The sequence below is a fragment of the Malania oleifera genome, chromosome 3 (assembly GCF_029873635.1).
Source record: "Malania oleifera isolate guangnan ecotype guangnan chromosome 3, ASM2987363v1, whole genome shotgun sequence".
Classification (NCBI taxonomy): Eukaryota; Viridiplantae; Streptophyta; class Magnoliopsida; order Santalales; family Ximeniaceae; genus Malania; species Malania oleifera.
The window spans coordinates 107048609-107063027 of record NC_080419.1 but is presented as its reverse complement, the minus strand read 5'-3'; positions in this window follow the sequence as shown (position 1 = coordinate 107063027).

Genomic DNA, 14419 nt, shown 5'->3' with positions numbered 1-14419 from the left:
AATTAAATTTAGCATTTTTCTTTTTAATTCTTTTCCTATATTAAGTTCCTTTATTTCTTATTTAACTCTACAATCTCTTGCATAATGTCCTTTCTTTCCACATTTGAAGCAAGGTTTTTGAGTCTTGTTTTTCTAAGGTTTATCTTTTCTTTGAAATTTTGAAGCTTCTTCAGGTCTTCTTTTCTTTTTCTAAAATATTTTTTGTCATATTTTTTATAGTATCCTTTTGAAGGTTTGAATTTTTTATGGACTTTCTTCTTATGTTTTCTTGAAGGTGCTTGAATTTTTTCATATCCATATTGAGTACAAAAATCACCAAGCTCGCCTTTATTTCTTTTAAACTCAGTTTTCATTTGAGATTGGATTTTAAGTTCATTGCATAATTTTAGTCATTCATGATTAATTGTACAAATAATTTGACCATAGGTGATTGATTCGTAATTCGTTCCTAAAGTTTTTTTGACACGATCTCTAACTCTTTGAGCAAAAAGTTTTGGTAATCTGCTAATAAATTTTTCTTTCCAAAAACCAGATCTTCCATCTGGGCTGCTCATGACTTTTGCAATAAAAATATCTTTGTACCATTGAAAATCTGATAACTTTGGACAAGTAAGATTAAGTAACACTATTTTTTTCGTGTTGACTACTTTGTTCTCCAATAAATTGTCTAAAGATTGACCAAATAAGTGCTGCTATTGCATCACTTTCTTCAGTATGAACTCCATTTTCTTCTTTAACCTTCTTGGATTCATAGATTTGTCTTTTTTCAAAGGGAGTGAGGTAATGATCCCACCATTCCCTAAGGGTTCTAGTGAATCCATGAGCAAGCAGAGCAACAATTTGTTCCTTACTTTATTTGAATGAAGTCTATAAGCAGTTGCTGTCATAGCCATTTGATGTAAAAAGAAATGAAGTTGATGTTCAGTTAACCCGACAATTCTCCATTCGTGGATTTCATTTCCTTGAAAATTTCTTTGAGGAAGGAGATCATTTGATTCTTCTGATAAAAGACTTGGAGGGGTAGGTTTTTTGTAATAAGTTCTTTGATTTTGACTCTTCCAATCTTTAATTTTATTAATGTCAAAACTTTCTTCCGTAAAATTTGATTCAAGAGCATTGATTGCTTCTTCTTTTGTTATTGTATTAATCTTAAGATTTGAAATTTGACTGACTAATTCATCAATTTTCTTAATGAGTAATTCATTTTGTTTGTCAAAGTTGAAGTCCTTTAGACTTTGATCTAATGTATTGAAGTTAATTGGTTCTTTAAGTCTTTCTTTAGACTTACTTGATTCACCTCTTTCATAAGTAGTGTTTGATTTAATTTTGATAAGATATTCAAGTTGTTCTTCAATCCTTGTTGATTGAGTAGCCATTGATCTTAACATTTGATTTGTATAATTATTTTGACTAATTAATTGATCAATATCAGTTTTTCCTTTTGATTCTTTGAATGGTGAGGCAATAATCTCTGTTCCTTTGTAATTAAATTTGATTGAATTTTCTGGAGGATGAATTGATTTGGCAGAATAATTATCAATGGTTTTCCAACTTTTAATAGGATTTTGAATGACATTAATTGTTTGTCTTTCTTTGACAAATTTGAAGAAAGGAATGTTTTTTTTGTAATTTTTCCATTTTTCCAAACCATTCTGATTTAATCTGTTCTCTTTCTTCTTGATTATATTTTTTGGAAAATAGCTTTCTATTTTTCTCATTAAGTTCATGATAATAGTCTCTTTTGATCATTTCCATATTTGGTTCAAATTTCTTATTTATAACCATGATATTTTTTCTTTGATCTTCTTCATGAAGAATTTCCCTTTGTTCTTCTATTAAAATTTGTGATTCAGTTGGAGAGTTTGATTCAGGGATTTCTTGATAATATCCTTGAGGTATTTCAAAATTGACTCCTTTGAGTTTGAGATTATTTGGTTTATCATATGTATAAAGGCTCGAAATACTTCTTCTTCCTGAGTCTATTGATTGTTTCAAAGATTGTCCTAAACTGTGACTTCTTGTGAGTAAAGATTGAAAATTAATTTTAACATTTCCTTCTTCATCTTGAATAACTTTTGTAGCAACTGTTTTTTGTGTTTCAGGAATAATTTGATGATCCATTTCGTTTAAATTTGTAAATTCTCAATCTCCCCCGGCTTGAATCTCATGCCATAGAAGTTTCTTGGGATGAGAGACAAAAGAATTTCTATTATAATTGGCTTGTAACATAATTGTTTCTCCCTTTTCACTTGTTTGAAGTGAATTTGGTAAAATTATTGAAGTTGTTGCTTTGTAATAAACTCGATAAATCATTTCGAGATTTGAACTTCTTAAATCCATATTGTAACCCTTGGTTTGAATATCAAGTGTTAAAAGTTTGTATAATGATTCATCATTAAGGTTTGCTCTAATGTTTGGATAACATTCAAAATAAATTGGACCTTTTGCTATGTTTGATTCTAATATTCCTAGAAAAGAGTCATTGAATTCATGATATCTTGCATCACGAAGGACGACACAAATAGGCTTGTTAAGTCCTGCTCTTGTTAAAGGAAATAGTCCTACTTGGACCATTCCAATATGAATTCTGTCATATTTTGATTTAAGGAATTCTAGGTCTTCTAATCCTAAGAGTCTCTTTTGTTGTCTTGCCTCATTTGTTGTTAATGAAATTGACTTATTAATTATTTTGATAAAATATTCTTCATTATTTTCAATTGAACCTTTATGCTTGATAATCTGACTTTCAGATATGGTCATTTTCCAGATCTTGTTTGAATCTTGATTTGGTAGGTTCTTACCATTCCAATTTGATAATCTTCTTTCAATTTTGCCTAAAGAAATTTGTAATTCTTTCTTGTCTAACCTTTTGCTTGATTCTTCTTTTTTATTCTTTACTTCTTTTAGGAGTTTGCGGTGTTCATAATATTTTGAACTAGCTTATATATCATCTTTCTAAGTTTTCAAGTCTGTATGCTTTAAGTTTTCCTAATCGGGAACGGCCCGCACCGGGTCGGCTGATTTCTCTCACGGGTTGCATCACTCTCGGTTTGCTCCCTTCACTCGGACTGAACATGTGCCCAGTTCCGATCGAATTAGGTTGAATCAATCGGTCTAGTTTTCAAAACCTTAGATAGACCTGATAAATTAATGAACCCACACTATAGAATGGCATACAATACTTGAATTTTACTTAAACAGGTCAACCTGTACTTTTCTCAAAAAATTTATGAAAAATAAAAATTATAAGTAAAAATTAATAATTAATCATTAAAAATATGTTTAATTAATTTATAAAATTAAAATAAATTCATGCTTTGAGCCCATATTATTTTCTATTAAATTAAAGAACAATTAAAAATGTAACTACAATAAAAAAAATGCAAAAATATATTTGAAAATGGTGTAATAAAAGCATAAATTAATTATAATAATTTCATTTAATTATTGTATTTCTAAATTCGCTTTTCACTACTCTTAAATTACATTCACCATATGTAAAAATTGAAAATTTTTAAAGTTATTTTTTAATGCTTTATTATTTTCATAAAAAATAGAAATTTGGATATTTGCATTTTAACTATATTTAAATTCAAATTTTCATTTAATTTTAATTATATTAAATTTTTTTATAAAAATGAACTATTTGATTTTAAAAAAATTAATTTGACTATTAAAATATAGTAGAAATAGATTGTCACAACAATTGAAAATTATAAATTTTATATTTTTACAAAAAGCAACAAAAAAAGAATAAGCAACACAAAAAAATGCATTGTCACAATTTATTTTTCAAACAAAAAATAATAAAAATAATAATAGCTCCTCAAATTTTGGTTTTTTATTTTACAAAAGCTAACAATAGAAATACATGTACATGAACCGATGATTCCCTCTCTATAGTTATCATGACCTTTTTAAGAGTATTTTCACCTCTTTTGCTAGCAATTACCATGTGTCTTGCTAAGTTCAAGCAATCCCTCCACATCTAAGCAGTAAGCTCGATTTTATATTCACAAGCATTGAGATCAATCAACTCGCTTAATCACTTTTCTCGTGTTTCTATAAAAGGAAATCAACATATTCAACTAAACTATTAAAAATTGGCATATCTTATGTCATTTTATAAGATACTTATAACAATAACAAATTTCTTTGTTGGCCCAAGTGGTAATGAGGGGGATGAATTCGGTTAATAGAAAATTAAAAACTTGATACCAAATTTAAAATTAAAAATCAAACAATGTAAGTAAATCATATAAATATCAAAGCAATTAAAATAAAGAGTAAGGGAAGAGAAATGTGAACTGTTTTGTAGTAGTAGTAGTTTAACTATCGGAAGTTCACACTCACTCTCTCAATGCCAAACCATCTTAATGTTCCACCAATTCTAAACTAAGGTCACCAATTTAAACTCTTTGCTTTGATAGGGGTAAGGTACCCATTACACTTCTTGCTTTGAGGAAGGCAATGTCCGCAAAGCTTGAATACAACTAAAGAAGTATATTACAAAGATTGATATATGACTTGAAAGACCAAATACAAATATGGAAAATCTCTAGGTAAATATCAAGTTATAGAATAAAGAGTTTTGGATTTTTTTTCCCCTCTCTGAAGAAGATAAACAATTTTGAAAATGTGATACCAATATTCTTTCATAACTTTCTTTGGGTTTAAAAGGAATATATATAAAATTTAGAATTAAAATATTCATTATTTTTTTGCCCAATGGAATATGTGTATGTTGGTCGATCGGCCTATGACTAATTATAGATACAATCAGCCTAGGGTTTGGTCAACTTATCCCAAAGGTGAATTGATCGATTGACCATTCTACAAGGCTAGTTGGTCTATCCCCAAGGTTGGTCAACCTATCCCTCAGTAATATGCACAATATAGCCCATTTTTACCTTATTTCAAATTTATTTTAAATCTAAACACTTGTTCGCTAAATTTAATATTTGAAACAAGGTTTTCTTGTGCCATAAAGTCATAAAAAAATGAACTTTAAGGGCACCAAATTACAATTTAAAGATATAAATAAATATAAAAAGATAAATAAAAGGTATTCAAACTCTCTTAATCTTCAAGCTCTAATGGCTTAAAACCTATTGAATCACAACTTGAAAGCAAATTTATTAATTCAAAATAGTTTATTAACATCAAAATCAAGTTTATGAAACTTTGGGGCTAATAGTCTCCTTTTAATTTATGTACATCAAACTTTCAGTAATTATCTCTATCTAAGAAAAGATGTATAAATGATACTGAATCGTGAGTTGTCTTACTTTTAATCCTACTCAACTTAAATTGTAAAGATGAAAAATTAATGATTTTTAATGGTTTTGACCTAATTTAAATGCAAATTGTCACTGTTGGGATTTTATGTTGTCGTGGTGGTATGACCTTTGAAATTTTGACTATTTTTGTAATCGTGAGTTTAAAATCGAACTAAATAAGAGAATATGACCATGAAATTATTATTATTATTATTATTTTGAAGATTAGAGGTCATAGGGCATATGCAACGAAGAATGAAAATACCTCTTGGTACGTATATATCTCACGATAAAGATGGTATTACTTTATGACATCATATTATCTCTTTTTTATTCTTAATTGATTACTTAAAGGCTAACATTGAGTCCCAACATAATGGAAGATCTTTCTCATCTCATATCTTTTCCCATCCTCTCAAGATTGAACCTCAAAGCTTCCGATGCAAATCTCTCTCTCTCTCTCTCTCTCTCTCTCTATACATATATATATATATATATATATATTCTAATCAAAGTCTAGTAATCTACTTCACTTTTTCCTCTCCTATAAATGTTTATACATGATTCATTTTTATTTATTCGCTACATTTGAGAAGCATCTTTGACATTGTATAGAGTACCTTACACTCATAAGGTGTCCAAATTTACCATCCTCCCATTATTCAGTCCTTTTCTTTAATAGTTTATCTTTTGGAGACATAATTTTTAATCATTTTTTCTTTTAATAGTCAAAAAATAATCCTTAACATTCAAAAACTATCTTTAATAGTAATGAAATGTATACAACTTAACAATCTAGAGTATATATATTTGAAACCCTCTAATTAAAGCCCATGACTCGTTTAAATGGCATTTTTTTTATCAACTTATGATTAGAGTTTTTATATTAGTATTAATAATATTAGGGTGATTTAAAGATTGACGTCTGCACTTCTTGTCTGATTATTCAATTTACTACAAAATTGCGATAATTGAAGTCTTGTGCAACAACGTTATGAATGTAACTATAGTTTTTAACAAAGATTTAGATTATGAATAAAGGTCTTAGAAATTAACTTAGTTAAGTTCATGAGATCAACAATGGAAGCTACATGTTTGTTATGAAGGTCAATGGAATAATAATAGGCATGGTCTTCTTTAGGTTGTAGAAATCCTATGGTTGGATACTTAGGAAAATTCTAGGAGAAGAATGGAGTTTGTAGTAGGTATTGATGTCATTAGTGTAAGACTACAAGTTGAAAGCCTAGGATCACAATAGGTATACATTAAAGGTTTGTTATGAGCCCTTATATATCTTTTTGTATTAGACATGGATGAAGTTATTAGAAGTACAAAAGATAAGGTTCCATGATATATGTTGTTTGTAGATGTGATTGTTTTAATTGATGAAACTAAAGGTGGAGTAGAATTTAAGTTGAAACTATTGAGAGAAAATTTAAAATTTAGAGGTTTTAACAAGTAAAAATAAGATATAACTTTGATTATGCTAGGAGAAGTCTTGGAGAAAAGATTAAACTCAATAGTTAGAAAATTAATTTAGAGCATTCATAAATTTTGATACTTTAGATCTATTATTCAAGTTAAAAGAGATTCAAAAAAAATATGTAATGCATGTTTTTCAAATAGTTGGAGTAAAATGGAGAAGTGCTTCAAACATGTTGTAGTTGCAACATTTTTATAAGATTACAAGAAAAGTTTTAATAAGATGAATGTTTGGAAACTAAGAAACACACATGTTGAAAACATAAAAGTTGTCAAAACAAGAATGTTAAATTGGTATAGCGAATTTGGTAAGTTAATTAAATTCATAAAAAATTTCAACTAATCATACACTTAACCGAACTAAATCGAATAAGAGAGACAAATCGAACATTAGTTAGCCAAATTTTTTTCAATTAATTTCGACAAATCGAAAGAGACAACCTTACTTTCAGGCTCCAAGTGGCTGATGATTTGGTGATGGTGAGTGGAAAATGAGTTGCAGGGCAAGCACAACAAACGCAGTGAGTTCGAGACTCAAGAATAGAAAAAGGGGGGGGGGGGGAATAGGTTTAGAGGCCTAGAGTGGTTGAATCCTTAAGAAGACTAGAAATGGAAAGTGGAGAGGTAGAGACTCCAGACGAGAGAGGGGGAATAAGGCAACTAGAATTTGGAGTTAGGGTTATTCTCTTTCAAGTTATGAGAATTTGAGTTCTGATTTAGGAAGGTATTAAAGGGAAATGGTCGATGTCCATGGTGGATTCTGATAACAGGTTATCAATATTAGCAATAACAGTACCACACATAATCATACCTTAAAGGACAGCTCATAAGCAAATATTGAAGACATGCCAAGCCAGAATCCTCTAGGATAATTTTTTGTTACATATGTGTCCTATTTCTATTTGTAATACTTAAATATGTTACAAAAGAATATTCCTTATTGATGTATATAAATATCATGTATGTATATAGATGAGAATGATACAATTCGTCTCAACGTTATTTTGTTATCTCAATTTTATCATGGTATCCAGAGCTAGCTAGGACTCACGTCCATCGTTCCAGGTCTTTTAGTCCAAACTCATAAAGCTTTTCTCCCATGGCTGAAATTCCTGAACAAATAAAAATTCCTAAACGAATGATTCCCTCACCCCAAACCTCTAATGCCTCTCTTTCCTCCCCCCACAAACTTAATATCTATCAAATTAAACCATGAAAACTATCTTCTATGGAAGGCACAAATCATGCCCTACCTAAGAGGACAAAACTTGTTCGGGTATGTTGATGGGACCATTGTTCCCCCCCCCCCCCCAACTTCTTGATGAAAGTTCACAACAAACAAATTCTGCTTTCTTATCTTGGCAACAACAGGATCAAGCCATCATGAGTGTTCTCATTTCCTCCCTATCCAAAACTTTGATTGCACATGTTTTAGGGGCATCCTCTTCTCGCAAAATATGGCATATCCTCGAAGAACTCTTTGCTGCAAAATCCTAAGCTCATAGTATGCAAGTGCAATTGTAGCTCATAACCCTAAAAAATTAAAGGGTTTAAATTCCATTGATGAATATTACCAACAAGCCAAAATTCTCCACGATACTCTTGATATGGCTGGTAAAACTTTATATTCCTTTGATTTTTTCACATTTCTCTTGGCTGGCTTGGGTACAAATTATGATTCAATAGTTACCTCCATTACTGCTCGTGTGGAACCTCTTAGTCCAGCTCAAGTCTATAGTCACCTCCTTACTTATGAATCTCGGTTAACCCACTAGCAAACTAGTATTATGGCATCCCTTGAGTTCTCTGGCAATATCACTCAAAAAAAAAAAACTTGGTAACACTCCTTTCTGAGGTTGTGGCTCTCTTGTGGTAGGCGAAGTTTCAAAGGATGTGGTTGAGGAAGAAATGGTGGCCATTTCCCTTCATCCCCATCCTCCTTTTCACCTAACCATCTCACTTGTCAAGTATGTTAAAAGCAAGGCCATACAGCCAGTGCATGCTACCATTGATTTGATTACAATTTTCAATCCCCTCCACCACCCTCTCTCTCAGAACATTTCACTTCTATTCCATACTACACTCAAGCACCTCACCCCCCTGTCGACAATAACCGGTACCCTAATTCCGCTATTACACACCATTTTATGTTGTATCGGGCACCCCACTTGTGCCAAACACCAATACTACAACTAATGTTATTGAATATATAAGAAATTAAAGCAATGTAGAAACTAATAATAAAACAGTAAAAAGAACAAGATAAGAAATTAACGAGGTTCGGTATAGAATTACCTACGTCCTCGGGCACCAACGATTAATCCACTACTTCTTAACAAAGTATAACTTTGAGATGTATTTTACAAATGGAGAGTTGAGCTCTTTATATTACTTCAACCTCAAGTCCAAAAAATGCTTCTCACCAATGTGGGACAAACAAAGAAAAAATTCAAAACAACTTTTTTATACCAATGTGGAACTATTCTACCAATGTGGGACAAAAAACAACAAATCTCCTATAACGCCCCGAACCTGGTCCGGTGCATTATACCTAATTAATCGTGTTTTGCGGCGCCCTAAACCCGCCTTGTGGGACCCGGGTGCCACGTCATTCATTTTCCTGTATTTGTTATTCCATTAATAATTACGCAACAGAAAACATAACTACAATCCTCTATCAATAATATACCAGAGTTTTCTACATTTATCTACATTCCAAAATAATTCATTCAACCATCTGCATCCATATCTATACATATCTCCAAAAATATAATCTACAACTTCCAGTATTCACAATCATCCATTTCTCAGAAGACTTAAAACATAAAACATAAAACATAAATTTATACAACCCAAAAGTATCATCAAGTTTATACCCTTTTTCCTTTCTATAACCAAAAATGCTATAATAATCCCGAGCTCTCTAAGCTCGATCCCGTGGAGATCCTGAAAAAGATAAATTTGTATTTGGGTGAGACACATCTCAGTAAGGGAAGAAACAATATATTAAATCAATGTGTGGCCAACATGAGGTTTGTAAATAACATATAAAGTCATCATTTGCATTTAATCATAATTTCTAAAATCCTTTCCTGAGCTTGATCAAACACATGCAAGGTATTTTACCAACGAGATTTCCTAAGGATTGGGATGATTACCCGCCCATACAAGTAGCACCCCTCTGCTCTGATACTTTAAGCAACCAAGGTCACAACTAAAACATATCAGAGCACTTACATTACTCAGTAAGCCCTCAGGTGAAGAAGTAATCTCGTACTCACACAGTTCATACAAAGGTTTACCAGCAAAGGCTCCCGAGAATAAATAAATTTACCTTCCCACACAAGTAATTTCCCTCTGCCCTAATACTTTATGCAGTTTACTGCTACATCTAATACATATTAGGGCATTCACCTTTCTTAGCTAGCCCTTGGGTGAAGAGTTTGCCCCGCCCAAATAAGTACATATCATAATAGCATGAATACTAATACTGCAATATACAATTCATTCTTACTTTACTTGGTATCTATTATCTTTGTATATACATCTTTTCATGTTCTCAATAGTTCATATTACGTAGTTCACTTTCATAGTTCTTATTGCTTAAATCTCATGTAAAGTCCACCTTGCGTGGATCTTATGTAAAGTCCATCCTAAGTGGATCTCATGTAAAGTCCATCCTACGTGGATCTCATGTATAGTCCACCTCGCGTGGATCTCATGTAAAGTCCACCCTACGTAGATCTCATATATAGTCCACCTTGCATGGATCTCATGTATAGTCCACCTTACGTGGATCTTATGTATAGTCCACCTTGCGTGGATTTCATGTATAGTCCACCTTACGTGGATCTTATGTATAGTCCACCATGCGTGGATCTCATGTAATATACTTTCTCTGTAACAATTCACATCACGTGAATCTCATGTTATATCAAACAATACACATGCAACACATATTTTTATCACATTTTAGTATTCCCAACATCTCATAAATGTACATATCATAATTCATCACATAATTTTCATTTTTACTCATGCCACACAATTTAGCAATATATTTCAAACATGTTCTATAAAATAAGCCAACCCTCATTTATCATTTATATACCGAAAATATACCCTTCATTTCTTACATAATTACCCTCAAGAATCTTTGACTATCGTCAGTCTATTTTCACATATACATATATAATAAAACAGTTCTAGGCTTAGAAATCATAATTTAAACAGTTGGTATTTTTAACCCATAAGAAAACATATACATATACATAAATTATCCATTTTTTTTATCTGTTTAAATCATAAAATCCTGATTTAATATATATTCCCCTTTACCTGGTTTCTTGAACTACGCCAACTGGAATCCCCAAAAAATGCATGTGACGCTCACCTGGACCCTGAATAAAAAAATTTTAGTTTAATTAAATAAACCCCAAAAAAACTACTATTTCTGCATTTTCTCAACCTATAAATCTCAAATAAGCATTTAGAACCCCAAAACTAAGAATCTTAACCCTTACCTCCACTTTAGAGCATTTCCCGAAAAGCCCAGTTTAGAAAATTGCTCCGCTAGATGTGTAGAGAATCTTCCTAGAACACCGTAGCGGTCTCCGATTGTCGATTCGGGCTAAATCCAGGTCGAAAAGTTAGAGAGAAGGCAGAGGAGGTGATTTTTAGAAAGAAAAAAAATGAAGTAAAACTAATTTCTTCGCAAGGAAGGTTCCTCCAACCCTTTTATACATGTTGTTGCCACGTGGCCTCGTCGACGAGCAGACAGGATTCATCGACGAGTCACAGAAGGAACTTTGTTGATGAGGAGATTCATTCATCGATGAGTCTTAAAATCTGAAATTTGCTTATTTGGGATCTTCTCGTTGACGAGGAATTGAACTTTGTCGATGATCTTTAGTAGAACACTCATCGACGAGGACATGAAACTCGTCGACAAGGTCTGTTGTTCTCTTCTTTCAATTTTTTTCCCCTTTTCCCTTATTCCTTATTTATTTATTCCATTTATCATTTTCCTAATTATTTAACCATTAAAATTTTTTGGGTCGTTACATCTCCACCTTGATGATAAATTCAACAAAATTTTCAGTTACCAACATTTTATGGAGTTCCACATCATCGGCGCCTTCCAAAAATATTTAGACTTGCATGATATTGATAAAGTCCAAACAATGTTTGAACTTGATTGTTGTCACAATCTTGGTCAACATATTTGCGGGATTTTCAGCTGTAGCAATCTTCTGAAGAAGTATCTTACCTCTATCAATAATATCTCATATAAAATGAAACCGAACGTCGATGTGCTTTGTTCGTGCATGATAGACTTGGTTCTTTGTCAAATGAATAGCACTCTGACTGTCATAGAACATAACAATGCGCTTCTGAACAACTCCCAAGTTTTCAAGTAAACCCTACAACCAAATAACTTCCTTAACAACCTTTGAAGTTGTCATGTGCTCTGTTTCTATTGTAGACAAGGCAATGGTAGACTATAAGGTAGACCTCCAACTCACTGGACCATTAGCAAATGTAAAAACATATCCAGTAGTTGATCGACGTTTATCCAGATCACCTGCAAAATCAGAATCCACATATCCAACAACCTGTTGTTCAATAGTATTATTTTTCTCAAATACTATACCAACATTAATTGCATTCATAATATATCTCAAAATCCATTTCACAACTTGCCAATTTCCTTTACCTAGATCATGTATATACCTGCTCACCATACTAACAACTTGTGAAATATCAAGTCTAGTACAAACCATTGCGTACATCAGACTATCAACGACACTTGCATAAGGAACCTATGACATATACTTACGTTCCTCATCTGATTTAGGAGATAAAGCTGCACTAAGTTTGAAATGAGGAGCAAGAGGAGTACTTACTGGTTTTAACTAATCAGACATGTCAAAATTTTGTACTACCTTCTTCAAATATTGTTTCTAAGACAAACTAACTCTTCCTCTCATTTTGTCTCTGCGAATCTCCATGCCAAGTATCTTCTTTGCTTCACCAAGATCTTTTATCTCAAACTCTTGATTTAACTGACTTTTCAACTTTTTGATTTCTTCTCTATTCTTTGAAACTATCAACATATCATCAACATACAAGAGTAAATATATAAAAGATCCATTTTGTAGTCTGCGAAAATAAACACAATGATCATATTTATTTCTGATGTACTTCTAACCCATCATAAACTGATGAAATCGTTTGTACCACTGTCTTGGAGACTGTTTTAAACCATACAACGATTTACCCAATTTACATACCCAATTTTCTTTTCTAGCAACCTAAAATCCATATGGCTGAGTCATATAGATTTCCTCTTCCAAATCACCATGTAAAAATGCAGTTTTTACATCGAGCTAAACCAGTTCAAGATCAAATTATGCTACCAAAACCAACATAATTCGAATGGAAGAATGTTTAACAACTAGAGAAAATACCTCATTATAATTAATGTTTTCCTTATGTGTGTAGCCCTTAGCTACCAATCTAGTTTTGAAGCGAATATTATTTGCATCTAGAAATCCTTCTTTCTTTATATAAACCCATTTGCAACCAATTGCTTTCGTACCCTTGGGTAGCTAGGTCAGCTCCCAAGTCTAATTCTGATGAAGAGACTGCATTTCTTCATTCATTGCTCTTTTCCACTTGTTTGATTCAGAGTTCCTCATTGCTTCTTTGAAAGTGCAAGGAACATTATCATCTACAACTGGAAGTGCATAGGCCACCATATCAGTATACCGAACAGGTTTTCGAATTCCTCTTCTTGGGCTATGAGAAACAATTGATTCTTGTTGCTGTGAAGATTCTTGAATTGAAATATCCTCTTCTTGTACACTATTCCCCACCGTAACTAGAGAGCTATTGAAATGAAGAATAGCTTCCCAAGAGAGGGGTGAATTGGATTCTTTTTTATATTTTAATGATTTTTAGACTTTTGATTTTAACAACCCATAAAACAAGATATATATGAATGATAACCACACTTAAGAATATTGAAATTTAAATTTACAAGTCAATCAATGAAATCATGATAATTCAATCACTCAATCAAAATGTAAAAGCTTTTGTTGATTTCCCTGTAAACTCTTAGTATACACTTTACTTGATCAAGATTTCCGCAGATTAATTAACGTACTCCCTTCTTGGGTTTCCCCAAATGATTAATCAAAACGTACTTTCTAAATATCAAGTACCTTTGTTTCTTTCTTACTTAAGAACCTGCAACCTGCACTTTTAAATCATACAACTATAGTAAGTAAAGAATATAAAGTAAAGCAGAGAGAAAGAGACAAGAATTTTTACAAGGTTCAGCTTCAACATAGCCTACGTCCTCGCCTTTGGCAAAACACCAAAGGATTCCACTATATCAGTTCCTTTACCTGGTGGAACAATACCTATTTACAACCACTCCTTCTGTTAGGCTAGAGCCCGCCTCTCCAAACAATAACCCCTTGTTTGGTCCAATGACCCAACAACTTTGAATTGTTTAAGAATGATGATAAAGAAATTTGTGTACAAAAGAGAACTCTCACAATAGAGTAAATTAGTACAATGATCAGCTCACTCATACTCCAAGGTAATTCAAATATAAGAAATTTGAAGCTCAACACTTAGTATGAATTACC